This window comes from Nicotiana attenuata, chromosome 1 (assembly GCF_001879085.1).
Source record: "Nicotiana attenuata strain UT chromosome 1, NIATTr2, whole genome shotgun sequence".
Lineage (NCBI taxonomy): Eukaryota > Viridiplantae > Streptophyta > Magnoliopsida > Solanales > Solanaceae > Nicotiana > Nicotiana attenuata.
The window spans coordinates 94621966-94631456 of NC_031989.1; positions in this window are offsets into that span (position 1 = coordinate 94621966).

Here is a 9491-nt window from a genome sequence, read left to right on the forward strand (position 1 = left end):
TTCTTTTTTTTCTTTTGGAGGTAAGTACCTTTTTGTTATAGCACTCCTCTATTGATGTAGTGGTGGACTAGTATAAATTTCCGAAATAGACTCTATTACGCATCTTATCGGAAAGCACCTCATATGGCACAATGAACCTTTCACTGGTCTTGTATACTACATATGTAGCATTTCTTTGCTTGGAGATGGTTGCATGTCCATTGCCGAAATTTGACGTCTTTGAAGTTTGAACCTCTAGGCAAATTCTATTATAAGGTAATTGGTCCGAGCCATACACTAATAGGATAAGTAATTATAGATTCAGTCATTTGACCCTAATCACCACACACGTACGGAGGAATAAGAAAGAAAGACAAGACACATCCTATCACGCTCTCGCAGAATCACGATTATGGGAATGGCCGGCTACATAACCATAATTGAGATTCTACTACCGACGTGTGCTCCATTAGTCACAAGAATAACCCAGGGCTCTGATACCAACTCTGTCACGACCCAATTTAGGATCGTGACCGGCACCTAGGAGCAAGTGCCCCCAAGTAAGCCTCATCGGTATTTTACAGAAAATTGGACAGAGTTTCCCCTGTTTTTGGACTATCCCAAAAATTTTCCCCGTCTCAAATCAGCAACCCAACATCCTAATAGCAATTCAAACAATCGACCACTTATAAATTAACCAAAATAGTCTTCACCATTACTAATCAACCCACTAACAACCAGGAATACTAATTTATCTCCGACTTTGATAATAAAGAACGATACACGGCATAAGACTAATAGCAAAATAATACTCATGACACTAAAAGAATGACTATGGAGCGACTCTAAGAATTCAAAGAAAAGACCATAACAATTGATAAAAATCTCCGCCCACGCGAACAAGTGCGAGGCTCACCAAGAATTCTCAACCTGTGCGCTCTATTTAACGAAATCCTCGCCTGCGTCAACTGTTGTCTCTGTAAAAAAATTAGCGGGGAATGAGTCGCTAGCTCAGTGAGTAATAACACTTAACCACAACCGTTTTTAATTTGGGGACAAGTCATAAAAGATGCTAGTATATCAAACAAAAAACAACATAAAAATGCCCTTTCAGAAACAATAAATAATTTTCAGTCTCATCATACTTCTCTTGTAGTAGAATATAAATACAATTCAGTAATAAGCTCGGTAACCACTGTATAATATCAATATTCATATTTTGGGAGGTTTCAATGAACGGATCATGTAATCGGTATAACTGTGGACTTCTTCGCAAGAAGTCAAATATAACGGTAGTCCCTACTCGAGGGAAATCGGTAACGGTATGCTAGTTCTACCTTCCCACTAGCGAGGGCTATAACTGTACTCTGTAATCGGTAAATACAAGGTGCACCAGGTTTAACGAACCCGCCGTTGGTTCTTACAGGTAATACTCGAATTTCTCATCTGGGTTCCTTTCTTATGGTAATTATTTTTTTTCACGGATGTGGCAACCTGAAAAGGATCGCTTAATATCTCAAAATATTCTTGATTTTTTTTAAAACTTTAGTTAAAGACTTATATGCCCTTATTAATATATAGGGTAGTACAGTCAAGATAACAATTACAACGACAACAACAACAACAACCCAGTGAAATCTCACTAGTGAGGTCTGGAGCTGTTCCAGATAGACCATTGGCTCAAGAAGACAAAAATAATTAATTAAGGTTAATTTAGTGAATACATCTTTTTTTCTGTAGGAGTCCGTATTTTAATGATCGTACCAAAGGTAAAATGATCGCTTATTATGGACCAGAGGGAGTAGAGGAGTAGTATTTGTTTACCCGTAAAATGGTACAGTTGAATTTATACGTGGTTTCTAGACAAGGGAATTAATTCGATCATGAAATAATAAAATAATTAAAGAAAAATATAATACTTAGCCGTGAAATGAAGATAAAATAGCAGAAACACTGATTCTGAGAGCAAGGCTTCCGGGCACAACAGCGATCAAACCAAGAAATAAGAAGATAAAAATATATAGAGTTTTGGATTGATTATAGTATAAGTTTGCGAGAAAATTCGTGTCCTTTACAATGATGGTTGATCACGCACAACTCTAGTCTTAAAAAGGATAAGCGATCGCTGTAAATATAATCCGATCTAAAAGTTCGGAGTCGAACCCCACAGAGAACTAAGGCTTAGCTACAACTGTTCAATATCAATAAGAAGGCAGGCTTGAATAGTTTCAAAGTTATAAATATTAAGATTCTAACTAATTAACTAACATTTAAAATAGTAAATTAATAACTAAAGATATTAAGGTTCGAAGACTAAATTAAGGAGGTCTAGAGTTATGATTTCGCCAATTGTCGGAATCTTTCCCGCTAGTCTTCTATAATTTCGCCTAAGTATTCTCTACTGATCGTGAGTACTTTGGGTGTCGTTGCTCTCTCTCGAGCAACTACCATAATTTACTAGACATATTCTCTCGAACTACGCTAGCTGGCACTAATTCACCGCTTACTACGATCGTACCAAGGTTTCGTTATATCTAATCTCACCTTTTAACCCTCCGTATTGATCTCTTACATACGTTAGGAGTGATGTTGTTCAACAACTACCTAAATACGTACTCTCTCTCGAGCAAAACATACTAAATAGGCACAATTAATGATGGTCATTCAATCAACAACAATAAACACGTAGTTGAACAAACAGAGAAATCCAACGACTCAATTATATAAAAACGTAATAAGAATTCATCCTACAAAAGGTTCCATCAAAACCCTAGATAACGAATTGGTTCTTCATAATAGTATGCAAAACTACAATACTAGAATTCATCACCAATAATGAAAATAGGAAAAGGAAGTGAAAAACTCGTAGAAGAATTCCCCGCCTTGCTCCTAGTGTGTTCTTGCCTCCTTCGGTCGATTTTTCCTCTCTAAAAATGTGCAATTTTCGTCTCCAAAACGTCTCTCCTTCTCAAAAGTGTGTTACGGACTATTTATATGGGATAGGGTTTGCGTGGGCGAAAATAATACAAGACTACTTCGAAATAGCCTTTTCAGGGTAGCTCGTTCACTCTCTTGTGCGCACACGAGAGTGAACGAGCAAAGTTCTTCTCTTTTTCTTTTCCTTATAGGTCTCTCGTGCACTTCCATGCCTTTTTGCCATACTTCACTGTTTTTTTTCTCAAGCTTTTCCTCAACTTACTCGTTCACTCTCTCGTGTGCACACGAGAGTAAACGAGCGAAGTACTTCTCTTGTCTTTTGGTCCCAAATCAACTTCTTTTGCTCATCTTTCGTCCAACTTGCTCCTACACATAAGAATGAATGTAATGAGCATAATTCAATACAAAAACTCACATACCGCCCGTGACCACACAAGTTATGAGATGAAAGTACACCAAAAAATATGCATTTTTGGCCGTTTATCAACACCCCACACTTAAAATGTTGCTCGTCCTCGAGCAACTTTCAAAATTAAGCACAATGACAAGAAACACATTTTCAAAATATACTCAAGCATCATACCAATGACAATGGCTTATACCAACACTTAGAACTCAATATAAGAACCATTGACATCTTTCTTCAAAAGTAGACCCATGCCAAGACTATTTAAAATATTTGTGCGACTTCTTATAACATCCTAACCTCAAGAGATGAATCCAATACATTCCTTTCTATGACTCACTTCTTGTGTCAACTCAAAATGCTTGAACTTTACCAATCCTTTGTAAATCATGTGCTCTCACCACAATTAAAGAGAAAAATTAGTCCACACACTCAAATATGCATTCAAGTATAATTTAAGAACTTACACGTCGAAAGAATTCACTCACTCTTACAAAGAAATTCATGTGCATCTCGAGGTCGTACCATAAGCTTGCCCGTAGTGTATGTCTCTACTAATCTAAGCTTGCAAAGCCCAGGATCAATTAGGTCTTTCTAGGTTGTAATGTTGGCTAAGGGATGTGTAGAATATATTTAGATATAGTGACTAACCCCCCTGAGCACTTGAATACACTACATTTAACTTTCAAATACATACTCTTCATGACCAATTCAGGCAATACCACGAAATCATATAAAATTTGTTCCATCTTCTTTAAGCACAACTATGCATTCACTAGCTTGGATTAAGAGGAATAGGAGGTGTATTTTCTATTTTTTTTCATTTTTTCTTTTTGTATTTTTTTTCTTTTTTTTCTTTTTATTTCTCTTTTTTTTCACACTCTCCATACTTGGGTTGCCCGGCTAATGATCTTTCAAAAGGTACATGCACCTTTTGGCCTTTCTATAGTTCCACTCAAAAGCTACCCAACTCTCACCGTACTCTTCTAGCTACTCAAGTGCTTTCGGAGTTAAAGGTTCAAACGATCTAATTAAGAACAAAAAGGGCATCGACTTGTAATGTGGGTGCCAAAGAAAGGGTTTATATGCTCAAATAGGATATCTAAGGATTAATGTTATTTATGGTGGCATACTATCTCAATGGATAGTCAAAGAAATGCCTACATCATCTCCAAGACTCACAAAGCTTACTTATTTCGCTTCGACTAACACACGGGGCAAGTTCTAGACCAACACAGGATAGCATAGAATTTACTCAAGCCTCACATCACATAATACACATGATTCACTCTGGACAGTTCAGACCCGACACTCAAGCTAAACAACTAAGCACAGTCATCATATTAACTCAACACACGGGAAGTAATCACATGAGTCAGCAAATGAACTTAAGCGTTAAAAGAGTGTCACATATATTCTCAAGGCATTTGGGCACATAGCACACAAAGAAGATAATCAATTCAAATATTACAATTCTAAGTCCCGGCATAAAACATGTCAAAAAAACACAAGTACTCAAGTTCTTTTCATTCCATTATTGGTTTTAAAAAGAAAAGGAAAATCTTCTTATATATATATATATATTTGGACTTTACTCCCTTAGGAAAACTATCTAAGAAATCCATCGTCAGGAAAAGTCCAAAATTTATGAAAATTCTACCTACAAAAAAAAATTACTACCCGGTTCAAATAGCCATCCCTTGGAAAAGAACCGTGGCCATAAGAAAACCCAAGGGGAATTATTTCTATCTAATTTTTTTCATGTTTTTTTTCTCAACTCACATCAATAACACAACTAAAATAGCACATGAATACCTAAACAGTCTCTTCACCCCACACTTAAAATTATGCATTGTCCCCAATGCACACCATAAATAATAATAGGGCAAAAGAAACTCCCTGGTAGGCTAAAGGCCGATGCATTAGCAGTTCATGGGATACTCAGACTTCTCCGGCATTGGTCTTTCGTGCGGGTACCTCACACTTAGTTCCAACTATCTAGTTTGTTGTTGCATCCTTCCAATAGCTTTTCTTTTCATGCTCCTAGAAAATAAAAAATCGACACTACAAGAATAATACAACAATAAAAAAAAGAATTAAAAAAAAGTAAAACTGTTTGCCTCCCAACAAGTGCTTGATTTCACGTCGCGGAACAATGCGAATCACTTTTTGCCTCCACCTCGAGCTTATGAATTCAGCCCCAAGTTTTGCTTCAAGCTTATGATTATGCTCCTGGGTGGTGGAATGAATCTAACTGGCCCGAGAAAACAATGTAATATTCTGCACTTCTTGGCCTTTAGATGAGGTGTGCCATCCCGACTTTCTTGTAAGAAGAATTCCAGAATACAGGCACCGTGTTCCTCATTCCTTGACTCCTCAAGTGGCTCGGATGACTCTATCTCTATATCATCATTCAAACATAATGTGAAAAAATACTTGAAGTGTGGACCAATGCTCTCAACTACTTGAATTTTGGGACTGTCAACATCCTCAACACCAATAACACTAGAGTAAACTAAATATGTATCCTCAATGTCTTTGGTTGACTCAAGTATCTTTTCTGCAACATAGACATCCTCAAAGTCTAGTTTGATTGATTGTTGGTGTTCTACTATGGACCCCTGTATTGGTACCTCAATTTTTGTCTCTAATACACACTGCTCCTGGCTACTATTCATAATATTATCTAGTTGAGCATTTAAAGCCTCAACCAATTGCCTCACTTGTGTCTCCAGGTTAAGAATAGTTGGCTCTTGCCTTTGGATAGTATCCCATTGCCTTTTGTTAGTATCCCCTAGCCATTGTATTTGTAGTTGTTTCTCATTACTTCGTTCCACAAGGTACTTTAACATATCTTTGATCTCCTTCAGGTCAGCTTCCCTGGGTTCTTTGTTCCTTTTAACTTCACCAGAAAAAGTAGAACCATCATAGTAAAGGGTTGTGGGAGGACAAGACATATAAGCACAACCATGAAAGTGACCATCTTGACCACCACATATATCACATACATTCCACACATAAGATAGTTGGTGCACATAACTCGCTCTCGAAAATATTTTGATAATTTTGCAATGGGTGATTTCCTCCACATTATGCATAAGGAGGATCAAAAGTAGAATTACCAACATCAAAACTCTCATAAATCCAAGATGCCATGTTTCTAAAATCAACAAGTAAAACAAAAATAAAAAAATTAAATACAAGAAAACAAAAATAAAAGTTCAAACTTGCAACCTAACAATATGTACACCTACAACTACACCGTTAGTTTCCGGGCAACGACGCCAAAATTTGATCACGCCCAACTCTAGTCCTAAAAAGGATAAGTAGTCGCTGCAAATATAATCTGGTCTAAAAGTCCAGAGTCGAATCCCACAGAGAACTAAGGCTTAGCTACAACTGTTCAATATCACTAAAAAGGCAAGCTCGAATAGTTTCTAAGATATAAATATTAAAATTCTTATGCTTAACTAATTAACTAACTTAAAATAGTAAATTAATAATTAAGATATTAAGGTTTCGAGACTAAATTAAGGAGGTCTAGAGTTATTATTTCCCCAATTGTCACAATCCTTCCCGCTACGTCTTCTATAATTTTGCCTAAGTATTCTCTACCGATCGTGGGTATTCTGAGTGTCGTAGCTCTCTCTAGAGCAACTACCACAATTTACTAGACGTATTCTCTTGAACTACGCTAGCTGGCACTAATTCACCGTTCACTACGATCGCACCAAGGTTTTGTTATCTCTGATCCCACCTTTAAACCCTCCTATTGATCTCTCACATACGTTAGGAGTGATGTTGTTCAACAACTACCTAAATGTGTGCTCGCTCTCGAGAAATGTACACACTAATAGGCACAGTTAATTAATTGTCATTCAATCAACAACAATAAACACGTAGTTGAATAAACAGAGAAATCCGACGGCTCAATTATATAAAAACCTAATAAGAATTCATCCTACAAAAGGTTCCATCAAAACCCTAGATGACGAATTAGTTATTTGTAATAGTATGCAAAACTACAATACTAGAATTCATAACCAATAATGAAAATAGGAAGAAGGAAGTGAAAAACGCATAGAAGAATTCTCTGCCTTGCTCCTAGTGTGTTCTTGCCTCCTTCGGTCGGTTTTTCCTCTCTAAAAACGTGCACTTTTCATCACCAAAAATGACTCTCCTTCTCAAAAATGTGTTTAAGGACTATTTATATGGGATAGCATGGGGCGAAAATAATACAAGCCCACTTCGAAATAGCCTTTTTAGGATAGCTCGTTCACTCTCTCATGCGCACGCGAGAGTGAACGAGCGAAGTTCTTCTCTTTTTTTTCCTTTTAGGTCTCTCCTGCACTTCCATTCCTTTTTCCATACTTCGCTTTTTTTCTCAAACTTTTCCTCAGCTAGATCATTCACTCTCTCGTGTGCACGCGAGAGTGAACGAGCGAAGTACTTCTCTTACCTTTTGGTCCCAAATCAACTCTTTTGCTCATCTTTCGTCCAACTTGCTCCTACATATAAGAATGCATGTATGAGCATAATTCAATACAAAAATTCATATAACTGCCTGTGACCACACAAGTTATGAGATGAAAGTACACCGAAAAATATGTATTTTTGGCCGTTTATCAATGGTAGAGCTCATTATTTATAGCTGCACCTAGGGAACAAGGTTCTAAGATCAAGCTCCTCTTAAACGACAATTATGAGGGCCATTGAAGAATGTGTAACGGGAGACAGTGAATGCCATATTCTCTGAAATGGACCGTGCATTTAATGCTATAGAATATTCTTCATTGAATGCTACCGGGTGGCAGGCATTTATTTCGCCTCCGATAACAAATGAGATTGTTGCCTACGGTTCTGACTGTCTTCTGTCTTCGGCTCTACGTGGCGCTTTCTCACATGATAATATAATATGAACATATTTTACCTTATACAGATAGTCCCCCTGCTTTCCGGTGACATAACTTCGTGTCATCAAAAAGTTGGTAGAAACATTCTTTTTGACGGGAATTACTTTGATGCCCTCTGAAAAGCTACTGACGGTTGATTAGACGGACGTCTCTCCGTATTTAATGCCCCGAACACGTGTCATTCCATGATTCAACATAACTTTTGCTGGTTATCGAGGTAATCATGGCCACGAACTTAGCCGCCTAAAACTTTACTTATACGCATCAACTTCCTTCATACATACTCCATAATTCTCCAAACTCTCTCATACTTCCTTCATTCAACTGGTATTTTGTTCGATTCAGGGTCCATCCCTCAATCAAGTGCTACTTGAAAGTCTGGATAGATTCCACTCTCAGTTAGTACATACCTTTTTTTAAGCAAGAACTCTTAATCGTTCCGTGGGATACTTCACTGAGACGATGGTCGGAGTTTACAAGACTCCGAATATATGGTTTCTCCCATGCCATTTTCTCGCTCGTGGTTCTGAAATTCGTCTAAAAGAAAGCACTCACTGAGTTACTTACGAAATCTCAAATCTCTCGACGCCAAAATTATTTATGTGTCCAGGTCGTAGAGGTTCGGCTTCCTTCTCCCCCACCTTTTAGCCTTCTGGACCCCTGGAAAAAAAAACTGAACAAAAGACAAATAAGGGTTGCACAAGAAGAAAAATAAGAGGTAGTGCTAAGGTATGATGGGAATGTAAAAATAACAATAGTTCCACATGAAGGTCCTTATATGGAATGTCAAAAAGATCGGTAAAGTCCAGAAGCAGAGAGATTCGATTTTTCTTTAACTCTCTTCAGACGAAAAATATTTTCCTTCTTTCGTAACATATAATTTCTTCTTTTTCAAAGCACACCAGTTCCTCCAAGAACAATAAGAAAGCTGAGGACACTGCTCCTCCTATAGTTAACACCATCATCCCTAGAAGTCTTGTTACAACAAAATACTTTGAAGAGAAATTTCCTTCTGTTAGCTCCCGTACATGGGCCGTTAGCATATATCCTTTTTCCATCCGCCCTTCCAACATTCCTGATATGAAGGAAGACTGTCGTTGCTATGACCTAGACATTATCGCTCCCGACCTGGCGGAGCGGGTAACCTTACCCAAGAAGGGTTTTACGTACTTCTATACGTATCCCTTCGCTTTGGGGACCTTCTCTCTGAGGGAACATCTTGAGTCCGCCGTTGAAGAGTTTTGCCTCCACTATCA